The sequence below is a fragment of the Typopeltis vanoorti genome, chromosome 14 (genome assembly GCF_054136105.1).
Source record: "Typopeltis vanoorti isolate ZY-2024b chromosome 14, IOZ_Tvanoo_1.0, whole genome shotgun sequence".
NCBI lineage: Eukaryota > Metazoa > Arthropoda > Arachnida > Uropygi > Thelyphonidae > Typopeltis > Typopeltis vanoorti.
Window position 1 is genome coordinate 26,725,194 of NC_143562.1, and position 27,926 is coordinate 26,753,119.

Below are 27,926 nucleotides of genomic sequence, written 5' to 3' on the forward strand. Positions count from 1 at the left end.
AAAATATAATATATCCCAGAGATACATATGGTCGTAAATTTGGCGACACGTATTATAATAGAAAAATGGGAAACGGGGAGCTCGTGGCAAGAACATGGCTCATTTATTCCGAAACTTTAAATTCTGTTTTTTGCTTTTGTTTCAAACTTTTTGCACCTACTGAATCAAGAAGTTTTGTAGAAGGTTATAACGATTGGAGAAATGTAAGTACAACTTTGCATATGCATGAGACTAGTTTAACTGACATGAAAAATTTCTTAAAATGGAAGGAACTCGATAAAAAATTTAATAATCAAAACTACTATTGATTGCCAGACTCAAAGCATGTATGAAATGGAAAAGAAACATTGGACGAGTATTTTAGAACGCTTGATTGAAATTATAAAATTCCTTGGTAGCCAAACTTTAGCTTTTCGCGGATCATCTGTTAAATTATATGAAAGGAATAACGACAAGTTTTTAAAATTAGTCGAAATGTTTGCGAAGTTTGATCCCGTTATGGAAAATTATGTTGAAAGGACCCTACAACGAAATTTTAATTAAAAAAATTTGAAGTATATTTATGTAATTTAATTTATTTTCTGTTATTCTGTAAAGATGTTATTTTTTGAATACTTATATTAAATGTTCTAATTATTTCTGAAAAAAAAAAAGGCGTTAGTGATATTTTTTTTTTATTATTTCTGAATTCTTTTCTTATTTTCCCATCTATCTTGAGTCTGTTTTATTTTCCTAAAAGATAGTTCCAATTATAAAAATTATTAAAAGATTTTTACAAGTTACTAAGAATTTAGTAACTTGTAAAATGCAATAATTTTTTAAACTTTAGTTCAGATAAATTTTAACTTTAATTAAAATTCATTTTAATTTTGGTTGCGATTCGGGTCGGTGAGAAGGCTATAATCCCTGTATTATTATATTCAACGATTAAAGCGAAGTGGTTTTGTCAAAATTTGCTTTAACTTTTAAGAATTGTTTGAATATTCGGGTTTTTAAAGATTATCCTGCCTAGTCAACACCCGCGGTTCGTTACATTTAGCGAACCAACGTGTGGATGTTCTGTCAAAATTTATTTAAGAAATTTCAAATAATTAAAATTTTTATTATCATAAAAGAATCACACAAGCCCGAATCGTTACAGGGGCGCTGAGATAGAAATTGCATGCGAGCGCCAAAGACCCTACCGCCGGTTCTGGTCACTGCGGGGAAATTCAAAGTTCCATCTCCGTGATATTGACTTGATGTCTACGAACGAGAACGAATCGTATTACACAAAGATGGCCGTGCCTTGACAGGCTTTGGCAGTGTAGTGGTTGGTTGTAGCTGGAGCAATACATTTCATAACTGTTATCATAACCTGCAGTATTATGAGTTTTCGACACAATGAGGTTAAGTAAAAAGCGTAAAACAGATTCGAAACATTGAGCATTTAACCCTGAGTGGACAAACAAATATTTTTTTATGTTGTTTAAGGACAAAATAGTGTGCATTGTTTGCCGGGAATCTATCGCTGTGCTGAAAGAGTACAATCTGAGACGTCATTTTGAATCGAAACATCGTAACCTTGGCAAGTTGGATGCAAGTGAAAAGCAAATAAAAGCTGCAAAGTTATTGAAAGTCCTTAGCGGTGAGCAACAAGCCTTTAAAAAAGTGACATCTGCAAATGAAGTTGACATAAAGGTAAGCTTAAAAATATCACAAGAAATAGTTTGTGCTGGCAAATCATTTACTGAGGGAGAGTTCATAAAAAAAGATTGCCGTTTCCGAATTGTGTCCTGATAAGAAAAATAATTTTGAAAATATCAGTTTGTCCCGTATGACTGTTCAGCACATGGTGGCTGATATTGCCAAGGATCTTAAAGATAACCTGCAAAAATCGGCTAGTGAATTTGTCTATTATTCGCTTGCTATGGATGAAAGTACTGATGTGAAAGACACGGCACAGCTTTAAAAATATGTTAGAGGCGTTAATAAGAATTCTGAGGTGACAGAGGAGCTTGCTGGTTTGTGTTCAATGAAAGAAAGAACAACAGAAAAGGAGATCGCAGAAAATGTAAAGATGGGTGTAACCGGAAAACTATCCTTAAATTTCAAGAATTTAGTAGCAGTTTGCACTGATGGTGCCCCATCTATGTGTGGAAAAAATATTGGTGCTGTAACATTTATTGAACAGTATGCAGGTAAGCCATTGACAAAATTTCACTCCCTAATTCATCAGCAGGTGTTGTGTTCAAAGGTTTTGCAGTTTGATCATGTGATTAAAGTAGTATTTGCTCTGGTCAACTATATTCGAGCTTGGGGTTTGAAACACAGAATGTTTCAGGCGTTTCTAGAAGAAACTGATGCCGAGTACGGGGATCTACCATACCACACTGATGTACGTTGGTTGAACAGCGATAAAGTTTTGTCACGCTTTGTCGCTCTAAAAAATGAACTAGTTGAATTTTTGGAATCTCAAGAAGAAATGGAAAAATTCCCAGAAATAATGGATGAAGAATGGAATCAAGATTTATTTTTCTTGTGTGACATTTTGAGTCACTTGAATGACCTTAACTTACAGCTTCAAGGAAAAAATAAGTTTGGTTTTCAGTTAATGTCTCTTATAAAGGCATTCAAAATGAAATTAAGTTTGTTTGAAAATCAACTTACTAAGGGGGGGGGGGGTATGGCACATTTCCTAACTTGTCGACAGAATATTTCATCAGAATATCGTTCAATGGATGGAATGGAAAATATAAGAAGCACATATCACTTCTAAATGAGGAGTTTCAGAAAGGAATGCCATTGAGTAATGAAGACGAGGTCTGCATAAAATTGATTGAGGATCCATTTTCTGTCGCAGGAAATCTATCTGTCGAACTCCAGATGGAACTAGTTGATCTCCAGCGTTCTGAAAACTATCGGGGTTAGCATAGGGAGAGTACTTTACAAGAGTTTTATTCTATTCTGGATCAGGATAAATTTAAAAGTTTGTTGGATACTGCCTACCAGGTATTTTGTATGTTTGGGAGCACATATACTTGTGAACAAACATTTTCGGTCATGAACTTGAACAAAACCAAACAGCGTTCATCTTTAAGTGATATCAATTTAGAGGCCATAATAAGAATGACCACTTCAAACATGACAAACTTTGATAAAAATATTGGCAACAAAGAAATGCAATGTATCACATTGTGACATTCTGAATGTCACAATGAGACATTCAGTCACTATTATTTCACTGAGAATAAGTGTGATATTCTCAGTAAAATTATTAGTAAACTTTGTGTTTATGTTTAAGTGGTTTTTATTGAGAAATTTTGCAGCTATATCTGTTTGTAAATAATTTTTATTATAATTTTAATTGTAACTGTCTAAAAATGTAAATATGCATATTAATTAGTATTTACTGTAGACTTACTAACAAATTTTCTTAAGTTTAGCTACAGTGAACTAGTCTAAAATTCTAGGTCCGAAATGATCTGCCCCTTGGTCAGGTGGTCCAAGTTGGGTGTGGCCCTCAAAGACAATCAAGTTGTGCAGGCCTGCTCTAGAATCACGTATTTTTGTAACCCTATTTGACAACGATTCGCAGTATTTCTTTTTGATATATTTTTTGTTTTGTTTTAAATGTCTTAATTAGTTTAATTTGCGCCCACAAGTAGATTTGAATTTTTGAAGTATATACCTGCACAAATTTTATTCTTATTTCAAGATTTTATCGTTATTTAGGCTTAATCAAAAATAAAATTTATATTAGCGTTTATAAAGATAACACAGGAATACACAAAAAAGTATACAAAATGCATGCAAAAAGTTATAAAATGCATGTACAGAGTCCAAAAGAATGATAAAAAGAAGTGAAACACACACACACACACACACACACACACACAAAGATACAAAAAAAAAATACATAAAGCCCATTAGCCAGAAAAAAGTTTTTGATATATTTTTCGATGAAGTTGGCCAAGGGCGATATAGACAGATTCTATATGTGCAGGGTGTTTTAAAGTTATGTCTACATGTTTGCATATATGCCAAAAAATTGTATTTCATAAAGAATTCGCAAAAGAATTTGAATGATTTCAACAAAAATAACTGGACATAAAAGATCTGAAATCAGTGAATCGTTTGCTTCAAGTGCTTACATGAATGTAGTTTTAAGCACTTGAAGTTTTAACAGTTGCAGCAATTTTAAAACACAAACAATAAATTTGGATTTATACTCGCACTGCAAGCTTTCTCCTGATCGTAATTATTATTATTATTATTATTATTATTATTATTATTATTATTATTATTATTATTATTATTATTATTATTATATTTACGAAGAGAGGGCGCTGTGTAGGTATATGAACGGGTGCATGGTCGTATCGCTCGTCCCGTTTTTATAGTTTTAATGTGGTTCTAACTCCTGTTTTTAATTTAAAAGTGCCATAAAGAAACTCTACTTGTCACGCTGAAGATAGTGACATATAATTCATCGAAATCGGCCAAGTGGAATCCAAAATCTGAGTGTGCTAAAAAAAATTGAAGCGTACACCGCGGTTGCTAACGAGTACAGAACAAAGGACGTCGCCATCTTTGCAGCTGTCCAGAGGAAGAAAGGAGAGTCATGAAGTGCAACAAGTGTCAGAAGGAATTGCCGTCCGACGGATGTTACATAACCTGCAAGAAATGCCATAGGAATCTTCACTTTACATGTTCCGGACTTTCTGAAACAACCTGGCAATGCAAATCCAATGCCAAACGAGAAGAATGGAAGTGCCTAAACTGTAGAGAGAACAAAGAAACGCCACCACCCACGACGCAACTGATTACGCCAGAGGCAGAATCGGACGATGAACTGAAGAGACAACAAAACACCGGTGAGTCTTATAATTTGAGTTCCGTTAATTTATTATTAGAAAAAGGTTTAGAAAATATAAAAGCCAGCTTGGTAGATCTTGTCCAAGAACTATTTGATAAACAGAATAAAGAAATAACAAAAAAATTAGCGAATATGAAGAGTTTGTTAAATTTAATAATTCAAAAGTCGAAGAAATCTTACAAATGGTAAAAGACATTAAAACCAGCATTAACGCATTAACTGAGAGGCAGCACAAATTGATAAAAGACACATCGGAACTCCCTCAAGAATTTAATTCCCTGAAACAACAATACGAAGTTTTAAACAATACGAAGTTTTAAAAGTAAGGAGAATTGAAGTATTGCAGGATACTGAAAGGAGCTCATTTGAGGCTATTTGGTGTGAGATTGACACTGGCAGAATAAAATATACAGTTGGGTGCTGCTATAGACCAGGTGATGGAATAGATGGTGGAGATGGTATGCATAAACAAATTGATGAAATGAGTGGAAGGAGGGTAATTATTATGGGGGATTTCAACTATGGTAACATTGATTGGAAGGAGGAGAGGACACATGTGAGGAAGGAAATGGATTTTATTCAATTATTAAGGGATAACTATCTGAAACAGCATGTAATTAAAAATACTAGGGGTGTGAGAGTGCTTGACCTGGTAATAGTAATATTCATTACAGTCAAAGAGAATTTGACTGTAATGAATATGACCATGTTGCCACCTATTGGTGAGAGTGATCATAAGGTCTTGACCTGGGAGGTGGCTAAAGGTGTGCAATTTGTGATTAAGACAGGGTATATGTGGAATTACCGTGCTGGCAAGTATGACAAGCTTAGGAGATTGCTTGGATCAGTGCCATGGCATGTACAACTGCAAGGGCTGGACGTCGATAGAGCATGGGAAGTGGTCAAAGAGCATTTACAGGAGGTTATGGCTGATTGTATACCTAAGGTCCGAATAGTGAAACAAGGAGGGGTTAAATGGATGAATAACACCATTAAGCTTGAGCTGCAAAAAAAGAAACAACTATGGAGGGAATTTAAAGAAAGGGGTGACCTGCAGGCACACGAACGGTATAAAGTACAGGCCAGAAGGGTGACGAGTGTGGTAAGAAAAGCAAAAGCCGATTATGAAAGGAAACTAGCAAAAGAGAATCCCAAACAGTTCTTTCAATATGCTGCAAGCAAGAAAAAAACTGTACATGGCAAAATGATTTTAAGGAATGACGATGGTAAAGAGTTCACTGAACCAGTCGATATAGTGGAGTTACTGAGCGCACACTTTGCAAAAATATATCATCCAGGTGGTGACGTTGAAAAAATGAAGGAACCATTAGTTTATACGGGAATTATGATGAATGAAGTGGAGGTGAATAGTCTATTACAGAACATTAATGTGAATACATCTGTGGGATTGGATGGTATACTGGCACAGGTCTTGCATGAAGCAGCTAATGAATTATCAGTGCCCTTGACCATGTTGTTTAATCTGAGTCTCGGGTCTGGCTTAGTCCCGAAGGCGTGGAAAGAGGGGAAAATAGTTTCACTGCATAAAGGAGGATCCAAGACTACTGTTGCAAATTACCGACCGATCAGCATATCAGGAGTCGTTGTCAAGGTCTTGGAGAAAGTAGTCAAGGGAAAAATACAGGAAGGGATTGATGAAAATGAGATACTGTACAGAGGACAGCATGACTTTGTGAAGGGTAGATCATGCCTCAGTAACTTGCTCAAGTTTTATAGCAAGGTGATGGCTGAACTGGATATGGGAAATGGGTTTACAGTGATACTGCTGGACCTGGCAAAGACATTTGACAGGATACCACATGGAATTCTAATCCGTAAACTACAACATATGGGAATGGATATAGGGTTGGTGAGATGGATAGCTGGGTGGTTGATGGAGAGATATCAAAGAGTAGTTTATTCAGGAGTAGAGTCCAAAAGACGGCATGTGACTAGTGGTGTGCCACAGGGTTCTGTTCTTGGACCACTGCTGTTTAATCTGTTCATTAACGATATAGGGAAGGGTCTAAGTGGGACAGTTCATTTGTTCGCTGATGATGCAAAGTTCGGTAGGGCGATAGTGAACGCAGAAGATGTCAAAGTCTTGCAAGATGACTTAGATAGATTGGAGTTCTGGACTAAGGAGAATGGATGTCAATTTAATGTGACAAAATGTAAGGTTATGCATTTCGGAGTGAAAAGATTAGCAGCAGTATACCACACTGGTGGAACTGTACTCCAAGAGATTGATGATGCCAGGGACTTGGGAGTGTTGGTGGATAGGGAGATGAAGTTTAGGGGGCACATTGCGAAAGTAGCTAAATCAGCTCATCAACTCACTTGGTTGTTGAAAAATACCTTGACGAGCAGAGAAAAGCAGGTTATTGTACCTCTGTACCGAGCCCTGATAAGACCTCATCTCGACTACTGTGCCCAGATTTGGTCACCTCGGTTCCTTCTTGATGGGCAGGAGGTGGAGGATCCAGAGGCGAGTGACTAAGATGATAGCAGGTCAATGGAATGAACCATATGAGAACAGGTTGAAGATTTGTGGGTTGCAGGAACTAGTTGATAGGCGGAAAAGGGGAGATATGATTGAGACATTCAAATTGCTAAAAGGATTCTATAGGATTAATTCAGATGATATTTTTGAGACCAGGACTGGTGGTGGGAGGACTAGGGGACACCCATGGAAGCTGGGCAAGAGCGTGGTTAGCAGGAGTGTTAGAGCTGGGTTCTTTACTTTTAGAGTGGTAAATGAGTGGAATAAGCTGCCAGAGTCTGTTGTGGGTGCTATGACAGTGAGCGAGTTCAAGGCAAGGTATGATAGATACTGTGAGAATGTTGAACAGTTGTGTGAACATGATGTTTAGGGCCTCCCTCAATTAGTCTAAGGACTCCTGGAGTAGCCCGTAGTAGTAATAATAATAATAATAATAATAATAATAATAATAATAATAATAATAATAATAATAATAAAAACCAACAACAACATAAAGAAGACCTTGTCATAAACGGTCTTCCAGAAACCGAATCCACAGAAAATCTCAGAGACGTAGTTCTAAAGTTAGGCCATGCAATTGACATCCCCTTACAGCATAATAATACTTAGACCATAAATCGGTTTCCCAGGAAGAACAGAAAACAAGATTCGCCACGACCGGCACCAGTCATAGTTCGTCTGACAAGCAAGGCTACAAGAGACAATCTCATAAAAGCCAGCAGACTGAAAAAAACAGTAGTCAAGGATTTAAATGCATCGCAAGACATTACGCCAATCTTTCTATCTGAATATTTAACACCTTTCAATCAGAATCTTTTGTACCAAGCAAGAAAGGAAAAAACAGAAAAAAAGTATCAATTTTTATGGATCAAAGACGGCAAAATATTCTTGAGAAAGTCACAGACTTCAAAGTCTATACAAATAAAAAGCTCGGAAGATATAGACAGGTTGCCAGAGTGAAACAAAAGACTCTAACTTAGTTCAATAAGAAGATCTCAACACAACAAAATGAATGTGAACCATCAGATAGATGTAATTACACCAGAATACATCAGTAATTGTACTTTCGAATCTCTTGATGCATGGAAACAAAACACAGTACAAGCGAGAGGTCTCTCAATCTTGCATATTAACATCAGAAGCATCCGAAAACATTGGTTATTATTACAGGCTTATCTGAGGAATTACACTGATATTATTGATATATTGATTCTTCCAGAAGCACTAATGACGAAGCGACTGCTTTCCAAATTCCAGGCTTCCAACAACATAGATCACGCCGCCAAACAAGAAGAGGGGGTGGAATACTAATATTTACGAAACAAAAATTAATAGCAAAAGAAATGGCCTGTCAGTTTGAGCATGCTGAAACCCTCTGCCTCGAAATCATTAATACCACGAATACACAGCATCCCATAATATCCCATAATACTAAATGCTATTTACAGGCCACCAAACTTAAACATGATAAAATTCTTACACGAACTCAATTGCTGGCTTTCAAGCCAAGAAATATGCTCATGAAAGACGCAAAACCTATCCAACAACTAGCAAATGACTTTAACCAATACTTTGCAGACTTCATCCAAGAACTTCACAGAAATATTCCCCTTCCCCCAATCACAAAACGAGACCCTCCACTTGGACCGCGATCAAAACAAACATTATGGTTCCCAACCATAAAAGAAGCAGAACTTCTCTCAGCAATACATCAAATCAAACCAAACAAAGGCCCAGGAATAGATGGTATCAGACCTAAAGATATAAAGCAACATGCAACTAGTTTAAGTCCTATCCTACTAAAACTAATAAATAAAATATTTAAAACAGGACAGATACCAAGTATGCTAAAGGCCACCATAATTACACCCATATACAAACAAGGAAAAAGAAATTTAATCAGCAATTACAGACCCATAGCAACATTACCAATTATCAATCAAATTATGGAGCGGATCATACTGAAGAAACTCACAGCATACACTGAGATCTTTAATATTATCCCCAAAACACAATATGGTGTTCAGAAAAATAAGGGAACAACATCTCTCTTGGAAGACTTTACAGACGTAATTAATACCGCCTTAGACAAAAACAAAATAGCCATGGTGGTCTTTATAGATCTAACCAAAGCATTCGATACACTCACACATCAAACCTTGTTAGAAAAGCTGAGGCATGTTGGAATAGACGGGCCTCTTCACAGGTGGTTTACAAACTACCTCCAAAATAGAAAGCATATCACACGTATCGGATCAAACCGAAGCAGAGAGCTACCAGTAACCTGTGGAGTGCCACAGGGAGCTGTACTCTTCCCAACTCTATTCAACATTTACACGCACGATATTAATCAGTTACCACTCAAAGGTAAGATATTCCAATGCGCAGACGATACAGCAATAATATCCATCCATAATAACGCAAGCATAGCCCAAACAAATATGCAACATGACATAAATCTGATCATAGACTGGCTCACGAAAAACTCCATACACCTAAACTCAGAAAAGACAAAATTAATGATATTCAGAAATCCACTGACTCGACCAGTTGATAACAAATATATAACCATCCAACATCCACTTTCCAACACAAAAAACACACAGAACAGCAAAACCACTACAATCACTCAGGTTGAAACAATACGATACTGTGGAATTTACCTCGATGCAGATATGAACTGGAATAGCCATATAAAACATCTACACAACAAACTCCGAACAATAAGTGGCAAACTCTACAGATTAAAAGCACATAGTTCCCATACGCCTAAAAACACTAATATACAAAGCACTATGCCAAAATATACTAAGATACGCTATAACAACGTATGCTTTTTGTGCACCCTACAAATTAAATAGATTAATGTCGTTACAGTACAAAATGACAAAACTGATCTTTTGGGAACAAAGAGAAAATCACGACCTTATAAACATTGCAATGGCAGAACACAAAATACTGACAGCAAAACATTTATGCCACTATGCAGCCTTGCTAAAACATTATTTCGATGCCAACTACAGGACAGTTAGAAATACATACCGTATAACAAGACCTCAGACTACTAATTATATCACATATAAATACAATAATCACTACGGAAAGGCCACGCGAAACTTCTACATCCCAGACATGATAAACAGATTACTTTTTGATTACAGAAACCTTACAAACTACAATAGCCTGAAAAGAGCTCAAAGGACATACTACGAACAAGAAACACGCACCCAAAATACCATACAAACTTAATGAAACACAATATATTCGCTCAGGCTTCCAGTTCAGCGACGCATCAGTACATTCCAATTTATTGTGTGTGTGGGGGGGGGGGGTGCGCGCGTGCGTGCGTGCGTGTGAGTGTGCGCGCGCGAATTTCTCAATCATAGATTCCATAGCATCCTAACACAGCAAAAAAAAACAATACATAATAACCAACTAGTGTCATCCTCAGATAAGCTGACATTTAAGCTTCGAGGATGAAAGGAAAAAAAAATTAGTTCTCATCCAAGATGTATCATATGTAACCAAATGCATGTAATGTACGTATCACAAGAAAACCAATGTATGTATTATATGTAAACCAATGTACGTAATGTAAATATCACATGTAAACAAATGTAGGTAATGTATCATATGTAAACAAATGAATGTAATGTACATAATAACTGTAACAAATGTATGCAATGTAAAAAAAAAAAAATATATATATATATATATATATATATATATATATATATTATTATTATTATTATTAAAAAAAAAAGAAGTAAAGCTCATCGTCAAAGAAATAGAACGTGATATTCAGAATCCAAATTGAAAACAATACTTGGCTTTTCTACATGGCGTTACAAACAAAGGTACAAAGAAAAAAAGTGAAAAAATTTAATTCTAAACTTTATTATTATTATTATATGACAACTTTAATTAATTAATACGAAATTAATATTATAAGTCATCTACTTACAATTATTACATATAATGTACTCTCATTTCTTCCACAAAGAAACCAAAAAAGGAAAACTAGTTTAATTAATTTAATAAACTAATTAGAATAAATTATTTTGGAACTATTAATTTTTACTATCTTTGTATTAAGATAATTATTTCAGGAACTCATTAAAATTTAACAATATATCTTATGAAAAGAATAAACTGACTTTATTAACATTCAATATGCAGTATATATTGAAACTGAATATAGGCAAAACAAATAAACAAACAGGAAAAGAAACGCTAGGACTTTTCTCGTCTGCTGCAAGACACGAGAAGCTAGTGAATTATCACTCTCTCTCTCTCTCTCTCTCTCTCTCTCTGTCAGTTCATGCTTTGATTAAACAGATACTGCGCCCTCTCTCTCTGTTGGGCTATATTATTATCACAGGAAATTTAGAAGGGAAAAATGTAGTTGCACAGTTATAAATCGCACTTCTTTTCACAGAACGAGTCACAACACACTAAGCGTTCAAAGCAAAGGAAGTCATCAAAATGCTGAATAAATAATGACGTCATCTAATTAGCGTACTCCAATAAAACATTATTTTAATTATCTCAAGCCGACTTCAATAAAAAAAAATGCAATTGGAAATTGAGTTAATTATCTCTGTTAAGTTCAAAATCCGGAAGTTAAAAAAAAAATAAGACTAATATTTAAAAAATAATAAATAATGTTAACAAAACTTGATTGAAATGTTCTGCGTATGTTCCTTGAATTTCTAATTTGAATTACATGATGCACAACGCCATCACGCGATAACATGAAAAAAAGTCCCTCACGAATTTTCCCTCGATCGATGAGTTCTGACTCTCTAGAGCTGCCTATATAATAATAATAATAATAATAATAATAATAATAATAATAATAATAATAATAATAATAATAATAATAATAATAAAAATTTGCAAATAACAATTTCTCTGTGGAAGTTTGTGCGTGTGTTATTTATCTTGCATCATAACTATGAAGCTATTATGACGTAATCCTATTTAAGTGATTTTGGGCAGCAGGCCAACTGAGAAGAAGCAATACGGAAAGGTTTGCCATGTGTGGTAACTGTTCTGAGAAGCGTCTATTGAGAAATTCTGCGCATGTGTGTACGATCAACGTTATTTCGATGTCGACAGAGGTAACTTGATACAGTACACTCGTGTTCAAAAACAAAGGATGAATTACATTTTTACCTCTATATTAAAATTTTTTCATGACTACAGCCAATTTGTATGTCAGCATACAAATAAATTATATCACACCAAAAATGTGTTATAAATTTCCTAAGGAAATTTATAACACATTTTTGGTGTGATATAATTTATTTGTATAATTTGTTACAAATTTCCTAAGTTATTAATTTCCTAAGTATTAATTTCCTAAGTTACAAATTTCCTAAGTACTTAAGTTATTAATGTATAGTGCGTATAGAAAACTATGTGGAGAGATATTTCAGTACGGAATATGTCCACTGCGAACTGCGATGGAACATCGCACCATACTTATCACCAAGTGATTCAGCAGTTCTTGAGGCAAACTGGCCCACTCCTCCTTCAGAGCAAAGATCAGGCTTTGTTTGTTTTCTAGAAGGAAATTTAGAGCAGCAATGCGTCTCCCTATTGCTCCACAAACGTATTTTATGGGATTGAGATCTGGGGGGAATGTACTGGCCACTCGATTCGATTAATATCTGCGGTCTCCAGAAGTATCTCCACTGCTCGTGTACGATGTGGCTGGCATTGTTACTCATAAAAATGAATTCTTCGCCTACAGCATACAAAACAATCGAACATGACTTGAAAAACTTCGTAGCAATATCATTCACCAGTCATAGTCTCTTTTTCTAGCATTTGTAGCTCGGTGCGTCCATTAAGCATAATGCCTCCCCACACTATGACCCCAACACCGCCGATCTATCCCTTTCGTAAACATTCTCGCGATGGTAAGCAATACCATTTTCACGCCAGATCAAGTGTCGTCTAGAATCGCAGGAAAAACTAAAATGACTCTCATCTGTATGTCAGCATACAAATAAATTATATCACACCAAAAATGTGTTATAAATTGCGATACGTTTTTGGCAAAATTTACAAATTTCCTAAGGAGGTACTGTACATTAACTGTACATTAGCTAACTGGTGTCTTGTCTAATTTTTATGGATAACACCACTGAAAACGTGCTCTGTGATGAGCTGTGGATAGAGTAAGCCAGGCCTTCGAGCCTATAGGCTTACTCGTCGCAGACGTCTTGCCACAGTTTGTCGAGATATACGTGTAACTGTTCTTCAATGGAGCCGACTTACAAGCTAATCTTCCATAGTTCGTAGATTATGTTTTGTTACTGTAACCAAAAATCTGTCTTCATGCTCCGTAGTAGAGCAAAGGCGATCTGAGCAAACATCTGGAACACATTCCATTGGTTTGAAGCACTGTCCAGAGCCTGGATACAACGCTATGTGAGATTCGAAACTCTCTGGCAATGTCAGTATTCTACGGCCTTCTTCAAGCTTTCCAATAATTCTTCCTCGCGTGAAATCATCTAGGTGATATGTTTGAAGATTGCAAGACATCCAAGTTTGCAACTTTATTCCTTCACGAAAAGCGCTTCCTGCAAACACAAATTCGCTTAGCGCAGCCTTTTGCCTTTCATCCTGTTGAGTGTTACCACGTGACCCCTTTGAGTACGATTCGAAATTTGAATGTGTACCCACCCACTATTCAAAATCGTCAGTTATACAAATCGACACAAGCCGATTCGTCTGGATTTGCGATTGCAATCTCCAGAAATAGTGTTCGTTCTTAGGTTTTAGACACCAGTGTTTTTCTTGAAGCTGAAATCAGCACATTTCTATTAGTAAACTAAATATCTCTTCGTTCATATATTAAAATCCGGGTTCCCAACCTATGGGTCGCGACTCCCAAGTGGGTTACAAAGTGTTTTTTCTGGGTGATCACCCTGTTGTTTTAGCTGCAATTATTTTTATATTATTTCACGAAGAAGATTTTCAACCCTTATTTCAATGCGGCTCATCGTCGTCGTCCGGTAGCATCCTCTAGCAAGAGGGTTGCAGCAGATGAGCAGCTGTTCTCCATTTCTCTCGGTCTGTCGCCTCCGTCATTCTTAAACCAATCCATTCCACGATATCATTGAACCAATCTCTAATTGGTCTTCCACGTCTTCTCTTTCCCTCAACTTTCCCTTATAATATAGTTCTTGTCAGGTGTCCCTAAGAACCTCTCAGAAGATGTCCTGCAAATCTGGTCTTTCTTTGCATAATATCTTGAGCATTGTTCTTTCCATCCCAACTCCTTCTTAAAACTTCTTGATTTGATATTCTCTGTGTATAGCTAATCTTCCATCTTTCTATAACACCACATTTCCAATGCATTAATTCTTTCCATATCTCTCTTTCTGAATGTCCATGACTCACTTCCATAACTTGCAATACTCCAAACTTTTGCTTTAACTATTCCAACTCTAACACCTATTTTAATATTCTTGTTTAATAAAATTCTCTTCATTTCCATAAATGCCGATTTAGCTATGCCTATTCTATTTCCAATGTCCAACTCTGAAGTTGGACAGTTCCAATATTACAATAGTAGCTGTAACACTGATTTTGATAAATGAAGGGAAGTTATTTAAGGTCCCCGCGGCGAATATTTAAAAAATACCAACGGCCTGCCATTCATGCATATTAAACATTTTATATTATTTTAATTATTTCTTATGGCGGGCCTTTAATAGTATTTCAAATTTCTGCCATGGCGGACTGATTCACTCCCAAAATATAAAATATACAACTGCAGTGTTATCATTAGAATAAAATTTGATGTTACAAATAGTAAACTGAAAAAAAAAAATCAATGTGATGCAAAATTCATTTTTAATCGGTGTCTCGATGTTTTAATAACAGACTTTCGAATACAGACTGTCGAATAAAGGTGAGTTGCTCTCTTAATGCAGTTGAAGATCATCCACGTGTGTTTTGCTGACGCTGCCATGGTTACAATGATGTAATTTAATAATCCAATAACAATATTCAGTGGCGCATTTCAGATATATTCATAGACGTAAAAGTGCAAGTTGGGAACGAAATCAAAGTACTACATTGTTTTCTTTTCAAGTTGATAAATCAACGGACGTGAATTCATTTTCTAATTTGCTTATCTTCATGAAGTATATTCGTTCAGATGACATCAAAGAAGAGTTCCTATATTTATAGCGCACTTAAAATTACTACAAAAGGTGAAGATGTGGAGAAGATAAATACCTTTTTTGAAACTGGAGGACTACAGTGGAAAAACGTCTGTAGGGTTTGCACAGATGGAGCACCAGTTATGCTTGGGTCAAAGTCCAGCTTTCAGACAAAAGTTAAAGAACTTGCCTCCCAAGCAAAAGGCATTCATTCTATGATTCATCGATATGCTCTTGCCAGTAAGACTCTTCCAGCTATTCTGTAAAAGGTACTTAATTCTCTGATGAAACTTGCGAATTACATCAAATCTGACGCCCTCAATATCCGTCTGTTTAAAGAACTCTGAAAAGACATGAATTCTGATCACGAGGTTCGTCTTTTCTACACTGCTGTACGCAGGTTGTCAAAAGGAAATGTTGTCAATCGTATCTTTGAGTTCAAAAAGATGAAATCAAGTGATTCGTGGAAGTGCAAGGGAAACATGACCTTGTCGCTTACTTTAATGATGAAGCTTGGAAGAAAAGAGCTGCTTACTTAGTAGATCTTTTAGATTAGCTAAATAAGCTGAATCTGAAACTTCAGGGAAAGGAAACACACATTATCCATTTTCAACACAATCTTCTGGCAAAGGTATCCGAGTTGCAAAAATGGCGTAGGAAAGTAAATCTTGGAAACATTGCCTTGTTTGAAAACTCTGCAGTGTGGTAGAGGAATCTGCAGGTGAACTAGATTAGAATCTGAAAGAGGAGGAGATGACGGGGTACCTTGAATTCCTTGAAAAGGAATTTCAGCAGTACTTCCCTGAGTTTACAGAAGAAGAAGCTGAAATGATAAGAAACCCATTCTTTGCTTCCCTGAATGTAGCCAGCATTCTTCCCCATGAAGTACAGGATGAATTCTTTGATCTGCGGAAACGATTCCTCGGCACGTAATTTGTTTAATGAAAAATAGCTGACTCAGTTCTGGTGTGCTACGTATCATTCATATCCAAATGCCACCATGCTTGCCTTTCTAGCTTTACTTCCATTTGCCTCGACATATCTCTATGAGAGTGGATTTTCAGCGCTTCTTCATATCAAAACAAAGGCAAGAAACAGACTGAATGTTGAGGATGACATGAGGTTGGCTTTAACAAACACTCAGCTTCGAATTTTGAAGCTGGTTGCTCAGATGCCAGTCAAATGTCAGGTTAATTGAATATTAGGTTAGAATTATATTCTGAAAATTCTCTTTTAAATGTGTTTTCTTTAGCCTTTAAAAATGCTATTTTATGCAAATATGGCGGGGGTTGCAAGTTACTAGGCTATTATAAAAGGGATCGCTACTCGAAAAAGATTGAGAAACATTGTATTAAACCATTAGATAACTTCTAGATTTAGAGTGGTCTAAATAAGGATGGTAACTTTTTTTTTAAGATTGTAAGTAATAATTTTAAATGTAATAAAATTGAATAATTTGAAATCTAATAATTTTAAGATTTAATTCAAAATAGTAATAAATAATCATTCCTAATGTTACATCAAATGAAACTTGAATAAAACTAACGTATATATATTCACACCTGATTTTTTTTTCTTTTTTCTGAACACTAAAACGTACAATGTCTAGATAAAATATCAAACTCTCATTAACAAGAAAAACCTTATTCTTGTTCGAAAAGGTGAAGCTTTTTAATTTCAGGACTGTCTGTTATTATTTCTAACATGTTTAAAAATTTATATATATATATAAATTAATATATTTATTCTTTAAAAAAGTATATATATATATATATATATATAATTACTTGTCTACTCTGTATACTTAATTGCTTATTTTTTACGTATTTGTGTACTGGGTTTACTTATTTACTTTCTGCGCACTGGATTTCAATTGTTTATAAAGTCATGATCTAACACAAATAATTAACCTACCAACCAGACACTCTTCATCATTATTGCAACACCGATGAGCTACTTAAGAATAATATTTGAGGAACTTTTCTTAATCAGCTCCCTCCAAATACACTGTAGATGAATGCGCTCCTTTTGGAAACTCTGACTATAATCTTATCCAAGTTTCTTTGGTGACAAACCATTTCCTTCCCAGCCAATCTATGCCTCTTACTCAATGGCACTGCGACGGTTGCCCACTGGGATAACCGAGAATTTTTTTTACTCCTCTTTTCCATGATTAGACTACTGTTTTCGCTCTCTTGATCCAAACATATGCACAGAATTAATAATCGAACTAATCCTCACTAGAACAGGAGCCTTCATTCCCGATAATCCCATGATCATCATCAGCCCTAGTTCTCTAAAAAATGTGTGCCTATACATGATAAAAATGCAGCATATGTCCAATGGTTTAAATCAAAAACTCTAGCTTTTCATTCAGCTTACACTACAGTCTGAAGCAGATGTAAAAACGTTAACAATTCCAAAGCCAATCGCCAACTTCTTTTTGTTCGTTCTATGTATGTCTTGATAGATTGCTTTTTCTCAACAGATTTCTTTATCAATCTGAGGCCCAGGATTCTGTACACTGACCGTGATCTAATTCCTTTATATGAATGACCCCCCATTCTCAGACTTCAAGTCCTATTCTTAGTTTTGTTGATGGTAGTACTCCCCATTCCTCTTCTTCATTCGTGAAATACTGTCGTACTCAAATGATTGAAGCTTCATGATGTGCCTAAGACTGCCCTAAATACTGATTTGTTCACCATTCTCTCAAGTACGTTGAACATAACTTAGTAAAGGTTAATGCTACCAAACAAAGTTTTCTTCTCATTTTGAATTTTCATTTTGATCAGCAAGCAAGATCAAAATGAAACTTACAATCTACTTCGTAAAAAAAAAAGAAAAAGAAAAAAAAGTTAGTAGTAATTTAAAGTGGTTCATCCCCCATACGAGAGGCCCCAAAACTTGTAACACAGCACTTCGGTGGGTGGGCAAGTGCTGATGCTGAAAGAAGGAATCTGTTAATGTTCCTTTAAGAGCTTGGGAGTGTATTCATTACAGCAAATGATATGAGTAGAGCTGTTCCAAAGGCGGATGTAGATGGAATAAAGGAATATGACGAGAAGTTCGTTGGATAAGTTTTCGAAGTTGACTCATGAATGTTAACCAGCAGTTGCTTGTTTGGATATTGTTTAAATCTTGAGAACATAAATTCCTCTCTGAAATTCGATCGCGACCATAAGAGCAATAATGACGCTAACAAAAACACTCGAAATAAATAAATAAAGCTTAGGAAGTGACTGTTTCCATGCAACAACCCTCCTTCTTTGTTAGTATAAATTGGATTACTTTTTTCTTTTTTTTGAATAATATATAAAAAAATACTATACGCTCTCTCTCTCTAAATACATTTCATCGTATCCCACTGTTGCTTCATAAATAATTTTTTGTCATATTATTCAGCAAATATTCGAATGGATTAAAGTTTTAGCGACTAAGGAGCAATCCAGCCAATGTGGAGCCCAATTGGGATTATTTTCGTGTGGTCCCTGATTTAAGATAATTAAATATCGTGAATATAGTCTATTAAACAATATTACAATTAAATAATATATTTATTGATTATGCTTTTTAACAAAACAATTAATTATAAAGAAAATTTTCTTCCTTTTCGTTAAGCAAAATCTTCCAAAATAATAATAATAAAAAAAAACACTTTGCTAACTCCTTTTATTCTCCTTATAAGGAATAAATCAGGCCATTTCAACCTTATCTAACTTTGGAGGCTGAGTAGGCATTACAATTTCCACTGGTAGCCAATCAGAAATAGCTGGCCCAAGACTGCCACTAATTTAAAGTGACATCCGGTGAAGAGACGGCAAGGAGGTTACCTCATCTCGTGGTTTATATTGGATTGACCCATTTCCAAAAGCATTTCGGAAAAGAGCGAATAAACTAAGATTACTGAACATTTCTAAATAGAAATCGAAGTATGTTTCGTTTGCTCTTCTTCATCTGTGGTGAAAGAATGCAATCTAAAGAAAAGAGAAGTTGTAGATTTCCAGTGTGTCGCTTATGACATTAGTTTCGAAAGCCTGCTGATTGATGCCTTATCATAAGAGTACTGCACCCTAATAACTAACGATGGGTAAGAACTTTGGGCAAATAAGTCTTTTCCATTCAATTTTATCAATGGAATGGTTAGAGACGCAAACTTAAGCCTTCTTAGTAAACCGACAGTGAAAAATTAAAGCATTTTTTTGTTCCATAGTAAAGATGTCCATCATGACTCTTTAGTTGGATGTTTTGCATGATTTAATCATACAGATGAAATGTATGGAAGAGCTGGAAGAGCCAGTACCGACAATATTCCTTTGGACTGGAAAGGCTTTTCAACTAAATATAAGTTAGGTGGACTCATATGGCAGCGAAAAAGATTTTCCCCCTTCCGGAAACTTGGATTTTTCTTACTAAAGAATAGGAAAACTACTAGAAGAAGCAGACACGTAATTTATAGGTATAATACACTGGTCTCATGGCCTTAGCTGCTTCGGCCGTAAATCCAAAGAACACCAACTCTTCGACCGGTTTACAGAAATAAAGAGATCACTTGAGAATTATTTTCAAACAGAAGGAGATATTAACAGAAGCGTAACAGTTGATTTAAAAATAAAAATTAAAAGTTCAATTCCTCACTCAGGAAGGTCTTGACTTGTCCTACAAACTTTGGTTCTGTGGTGTATTTTGTTCATTCATTCAAAACTAACTAAGGAGCATTCAGTTCTTGGCGGCACAGCTGCAAAATTAAGTTTATAAGATTGCAACAGAAGGAGAGGGCACTGAAGATGAAGACTCTGTGTGTGTGTGTGTGTGTGTGTGTGTGTGTGTGTGTGTGTGTGTGTGTGTGTGTGTGTGTGTGTGTGTGTGTGTGTGTGTGTGTGTGTGTGTGTGTGTGTGTGTGTGTGTGTGTGTGTGCGTGTGCGTGCGTGCGCGTGTGCGTGCGTGCGTGCGTGTGTGTGTGTGTGTGTGTGTGTGTGTGTGTGTGTGTGTGTGTGTGTGTGTGTGTGTGTGTGTGTGTGTGTGTGTGTGTGTGTGTGTGTGTGTGTGTGTGTGACTATTAAAATGAGTCATATGTATCCATCCATATTTTACAGCCAAATATAGAAAGAAACTTTAAAGGGTCAAAATTTATTAGAGAGCTTATGATAATGTAACCTTCAGCATCTGAATTGCCTTTAGTTAAAAAGCCATCATAAATGTTCTTTATGTTCTAGACGAGTTTCAGACTTAGGTCTTTCCAGTCAAAAGGAATATTGTCGGTACTGACTCTTCCAGCAGTTAGTACCGACAACTTCAGAAGACTCTTTCAGCAGTCTTAACTAAATAAGATTGAATAAATAAATGAACTAAATAAATCTAAATAAGATTGAATGGAAAAGACTTATTTGTCCAAAGTGCTTACCCATCGTTAGTTATTAGGGTGCAGTACTCTTATGGCATACTCATTTTCATTGACAAAGCCTCTATCACAAAAAATCCTAAAACAATACTATCAATTTTTCATATCATTTTTTATGATAAGGCATCAATCACCAGGCTTTTTAAAATAATGTCATAAGCGACACACTGGAAATCTACTTCTCTTTTCTTTAGATTACATTCTTTCACCACAGAAGAAGAAGAAGAAGAAGAAGAAGAAGAAGAAGAAGAAGAAGAAGAACAAACGAAATATACTTCGATTTCTATTTAGAAATGTTTAGTAATCTCAGTTTATTCGCTTATGATAAAAGAAGGCAGTAATGGCAATTGCAGTTGTTTTATTTAAATAAATCAAGTCGTATTCCAATGCCCCCCCCCCCTCCATTGTGGGGCCCAAAACATGTCGCTAAGCCACTGTTTTCAATTTTATTTTTTACTCTCTCTTTCACCACACGTACACAAGAGGTCTCTGCTTTTTTTTATTCACTTTTAACAGTATTCTTGGTGTACGCTTTTTTGATGTATATTTCAAATAAATTACCCAAACTACGGCAGTAAATAATATTCCTTTTCATTTTTCAGTATTATCTATTGTATTTTCTATCAAAATTCATTGTATTCGCGTGATCATGCGTACTGAATACCTTACGAAAAAAAAAAGACCTTACCTTAAAAAAAAAAAAAAGAAAGAAAAGAAAAGAAAAGAAAAGAAAGAAAAACTATTTTGAGTATGTGTTTCTTCCGATGAGCTCTGATTAACTTTTAGTTTTCCGGGTTTTCAACCGACATACTTAAAGAATGAATCTGTTGGAGGAAAGACATTAACAAAAACTGTAAAATGAAGCATAAGTACAAAAGTATTTGCATTTTTAAGGCATTACAGACTAGGAGTGTTATTTGTGTTATTGCTAGACTGTGCAACCTCAGAACTACTGACCTGAAGCTTGGACTTTCGCCCACAACACTTATGACGTCACACATTCCTAGATTAGAAGACGTCAAATGGGAAGTGTGTGAGGGAGAACATTGGAATAGATCAAGTCACGTATGTGAATTACAGTGAATCACGAATTAAAAATGTAGTCATTAATAAATTTTCAACTATAATTACTAATTATTATTATTATTATTATTATTATTATTATTATTATTATTATTATTATTATTTATGTAGTATGTAGTGTAAATAGAAACAACTGGAGTAAACACCATACTGCGCAGTCGCAGACCAAAGTAAAAGTTTCATGATACATAATCATGAAAATAATTTAAAATTCTAAAGTGTTATAATAAATACTTTAACAGTAGGCATAGTAAAAATGTAAATTTCATTAAATAGCTAAGCTTATTTGAATACTAGATAAGCATGTAAAAAAAAAAAATGAATATTACAAATTTCTAAATGTGTCGCATCCATACATCACACGTCACTCTACTATACTCGTAGATGCCCGTACTGTGTATGATTGCGTATCACCCTCAAAAATGCACTTATTATTATTATTATTATTATTATTATTATTATTATTATTATTATTATTATTATTATTATTATTATTATTATTAGACCTCCAGGGAGTCAAGAATTCATCGAGGAAAGTCATACATCACCCACACCAACTGTCATATCTTCACCCAAACTCATTCACACTGGATGCACTCACTACTTCAACAGACAAACTGTTCCACTCACTCACTACTCTGTGGGAGAAAATTTTAGCTATCACCCCTTTCTTAATCACATACAAACTTAATTTCCATGAATTCCTTCTTGTCCTCTCTCCACCTTCCATATGATGGAATTTTTTTACCAATCAATATCCTATAATACCAATAAAAGTTTATTGATCTCTGTCATATCAACCCCTCTTTTTTCCTATCTACCAGTGTCTGCACTCCACATAATCTCAATCTCTCCTCGTAATCCGCATTCCATAATCCCGATATCAATTTCAAAACTCTTCTTTGTAGTCTTTATCCCTTTGGCACCCAGAACACTAAATTTGCGCACAATAATTCATATGCAGTCGTATCAAGGCTTCGTGAAAAGGAACAAAACTACTTCCATATACTTACATGCAAGAATATACTTACTTACGTCCGTCGAGAAAGAGGGGGGGGGTAAGATTCCCCAGAACTGGAATTTCTAATTTTGGAACCTGCTAAGTGTTTTCCCCCCACCCGTGATTGACTCTCGACGCCACTGTTTACAGGTCAAAGTTCGTTTCAACATCGCAATTATCCTCGAGTTGCATTTGCAATTTTTGCTATGTAACGCTTGAACTTTTGCTCTTTATTCACCATAGCACTAAGGCTTCATCAGTTGCTCCAAGCATTATCCAACCAATATAATATACCGGGATATCTCATCAAGCTATATTTGCAACCCGTAAGAACATTTGTATATACAATGGTAGATCTAGGTCCTCGGCTCTATCCAACTAGGCTCATAAACGATGACCAATCAATTACATATCTGCTGAAATGTCATAGATTAAAGGTCGTTTCATTTCAATTCTTGGAACTAGGCTTATTGTTTTATTAATGATGAGAATTAATTAGACACGAATTTTGATTCCTTATTAATACTTCCACCAAAATGGTAAAAGTCAATAATCAATAGATTTGATGGCAAATTTTAGTTATTTAAACGTAAATCTATTGTAATATTTCTTATAACTACATATCGATGACACACACACGCTAATCCATTAAATAATTCCAGCTTTTTTCCAATTCAAAACACGAAAGTAGATTATTAGGTTACTGTTGCTAGCAATCCAATGCATTTCTAGAAAAGTTTCCGCGTTCGTATGTATAGCCGTAGAAGCAAATGTAACTGTAGAAAAAAATTTCTGACACGCACACAGTATTATAGAATATAATTAATGATCACTGAAACACCATAAATGAACTGAATCATTACTTTATTCATAGACAGATAAAAGAAAGTAGATTTTCTTATTAAAATATTTTCATAATTTATGCAAATTATTATTAAAAAATGAAATAAAATCAAAATTTAGACACTATGAACTGTTTTTTCATATAACATGAATCTTAACAGGAATTTTTTGCCTGGAATGTAAATATAAAGAAAGTTAACGTAGCCATTAATTTTTTATCATTAAAATTCAAACTGCCTGTAATTGTTGTTTTTGTATATTGTACATTCATAAACAATATGGCAAAAATCCATGACGTAGGTTTTTAATATGGTTCATAAACACTATAGAAAAAAAAAGAAAGAAAGAAATCTACTACAGTAATTTGTTTATGTAAAATAAGGTGCTGCTTGCGATTTTCATAGTATGCAATCATCGAAAGAAACTAATAAAAAATTGACACACCATATGGAGATCTTCCTCTTCTTCTGCAGCTTTTCCCTTTGGCCGTCCGCGCTTCCTCTTCCCCTACACATCCATCTACATGACCTTTCTTCCACATACTCTTCCTCTCTCTTCATCACATGACCAAACTATCTCAACCTTGCCTCCTGTATCTTTGCTCCTAAGTTCGTAACTTTCACCATTCCCCTTAAATAATCATTTCTCAGACGATCCTTTCTGGTCATACCGCACATCCACCAACGCATTCTCATCTCCGCAACCTCAATCCTGCTGATGTTATTTTTCCTCAGGGCCACAGTTTCCATAGTATACGTCATAGCTGGTCTCACTACTGTCCTATAGCGTTTGCCTTTCAGATTGATCGGCACCCTCTTATCGCATAACACTCCAGCCATCTCCCTCCAGTTCCTCCAATCTGCTTGTATCCTGCATCCCACTTCCTTCTCAGGCTCAACATCCTCTTTCATTGTTGAACCTAAGTATCTAAAGTCACTGACCTTCCTGATGACATTTCCTTCCAACTCTAGACCTGTCTCCTGACTGCCATCCACTTTGCAACACATATACTCTGTCTTACTTCTGCTCAGTCTTATACCCCTTTCTTCCAGTACTTTCCTCCAACTTTCCAGTTTAGCTGCCACTTGTTCTCTTGATTCTGCACACAGTACGATGTCTTCTGCATACAACATAGTCCAAGGCACGTCTTCTCTCACCTCCTCCGTCAATATATTAAACGGGAACGGATTTAATGCTGATGCAAGCCAATTGTCACTGGCAAACTTTCTGTCTCTCCCAGGCAAGTTCGAGCTCTTGTCTTCACATTTCTGTACATCTCCTGCACCAACCTGACATATTTCTCCGGTACCGTCTTCTCTCTCAGACACCTCCAGACTTCTTGCCTTGGCACTCTATCATACTCTTTCTTCAGATCAATAAATACCAGATGTAGCTCCCGTTGCTTCTCTCGAAGCTTTTTCATCGTCTGTCATAACCCAAAGATAGCATCTGTAGTCGATCGACCAGGCATTAAGCCAAATTGCTCCTTTGCAATCTCCACTTCCTTCCTCAGTCTTCCATCAAGAATCCTCTCTAGGATTTTCATTGTGTGGGATATCAACTTTATTCCTCTGTAATTCTTACAGTCTTGTGCATCCCCTTTACTCTTTTAGATGGAGACAAGAGTACTTTCCCTCCATTCCTTGGGTATATTTTCCTGTTGACAAACTTTTATTAACAGGTCCTACAGCAGGTCAATTCCCTCTTACTCAAATGCCTTCCATGACTCCACTGAGATCCTGTCAGGGCCCTCTGATTTTCCATTCTTCATCCTAATGTTCTGCACCATCGCCTCATAAGGCTCCCCACCTTCTCCATGATTCCTTGCATTTTCTTCATTCAATAGCCCTTCAAAGTATATTCTTCATCTGCTTCTTATATCCACATCTGTCCTTAATACACTTCCTCCAGAATCTTTGATCTGCCTCACATGTACGATGTCCTTTGATGCCTTATTTCTATATTTTGCCAATCGATAAATACTTCTCTGTCTTTCCTTTGTTTCTAATTGATCATAAAGGTCTTGATATGCCATGTCCTTCGCCTGTGCAACAACTCTCTTGGCTTCTCGCTTTTTCTCTTTGTACTCCTCTCTGTCCTCTTCCACTCTTGACTCGTCCCACTTCTGTTTTGCCTTTCTCTTAACCGTCACTGCATCTTGCACATTATTATTCCACCACCAACCCTCCTTCTACGCTCTAATCTTTCCGGATGTTTCACCAAGCATCTCAATTCTCAATTGCACAGCTCAGAATTACTTTTCAATTATGTCTCCACCAGTCTTGTATACTTTCCAGTCAATTCGAAATCCTCTATAACATCTTCTCCCTAAAAGGTGTTAGAAAGGATTTCCTCACACTCTCTTCTTTTAAGCGAAACCACTTAATTTTCTTTCTGGCTTCAAAAAGTTATTATCTTCGACTTTATTTCAAAGTCTGCACACAGCAGTCAGTGTTAGCTGTGCCACTTGATCTATTGGGATTACTTTACAATTTGTTTCCACACACAATATGTTGATATTAAGTAAAAATGCAATTCTTCGAAAGATATATAAAAATTACATTTATTCCTTTATATATAAATATTTCAAATTATAAACAAGAATATCTATTTCTTTTATGCAAAACATTTTTGATAAAGACAGAGTTTTGGTTCAATTTTGAACAAGAGAAAGTTTCGGTTTCGTTTTAATCTAAAGAAAGTTTCAGTTTTGTTTTCATCTAAAGAAAGTTTTGGTTTCGTTTTAAGGGAGAGAAAGTTTCGATTTCGATTTGACCTACAGAAAGTTTTAGTTTCTTTTTAATCTAAAGAATGTTTCGGTTTCGTTTTAATCTAAAGAAAGTTTCAGTTTTGTTTTCATCTAAAGAAAGTTTTGGTTTCGTTTTAAGGGAGAGAAAGTTTCGATTTCGATTTGACCTAGAGAAAGTTTTAGTTTCTTATTAATCTAAAGAAAGTTTCGGTTTCGTTTTAAGGGAGAGAAAGTTTCGATTTCGATTTGACCTACAGAAAGTTTTAGTTTCTTTTTAATCTAAAGAATGTTTCGGTTTCGTTTTAATCTAAAGAAAGTTTCAGTTTTGTTTTCATCTAAAGGTTTCGTTTTAAGGGAGAGAAAGTTTCGATTTCGATTTCACCTAGAGAAAGTTTTAGTTTCTTTTTAATCTAAAGAAAGTTTCGGTTTCGTTTTAATCTAAAGAAAGTTTTGGTTTCCTTTTAATCTAAAGAAAATTTCAGTTTTGTTTTCATCTAAAGAAAGTTTTGGTTTCGTTTTAATGGAGAGAAAGTTTTGATTTCGATTTGTCCTAGAGAAAGTTTTAGTTTCTTTTTAATCTAAAAAATAAGTTTCGGTTTCGTTTTAATTTAAAGAAAGTTTCAGTTTTGTTTTCATCTAAAGAAAGTTTCAGTTTTGTTTTCATCTAAAGAAAGTTTTGGTTTCGTTTTAATGGAGAGAAAGTTTCGATTTCGAATAGAGAAAATTTTAGTTTCTTTTTAATCTAAAAAATAAGTTTCGGTTTCGTTTTAATTTAAAGAAAGTTTCAGTTTTGTTTTCATCTAAAGAAAGTTTCAGTTTTGTTTTCATCTAAAGAAAGTTTTGGTTTCGTTTTAATGGAGAGAAAGTTTCGATTTCGAATAGAGAAAATTTTAGTTTCTTTTTAATCTAAAGAAAGTTGTTTCGGTTTCGTTTTAATCTAAAGAAAGTTGTTTCGGCTTCGTTTTAATCTAAAGAAAGTTGTTTCGGTTTCGTTTTAATCTAAAGAAAGTTTAAGTTTTGTTTTCATCTAAAGAAAGTTTTGGTTTCGTTTTAATGGAGAGAAAGGTGCTGTTAGAGGTCAAGGTATAAAAGGGTTAGAAACCCCCTCCACGAGGCTTTTTCCCAGATAGTTTCTTCTCGAGCTTTTTCGTATAGGTTTCACATGGTTTTCCTGAGTGGCAGGATTGGAGTTAATCTCTGTTGTCACTACAAGGAAACAAAAGTGAGGGGATTTCAATTCCGTATTTCCTATGGTAAGAAACGAGGAATGCCATTTAGCTAAAGGAAAGAAGGTATTATTATGTGT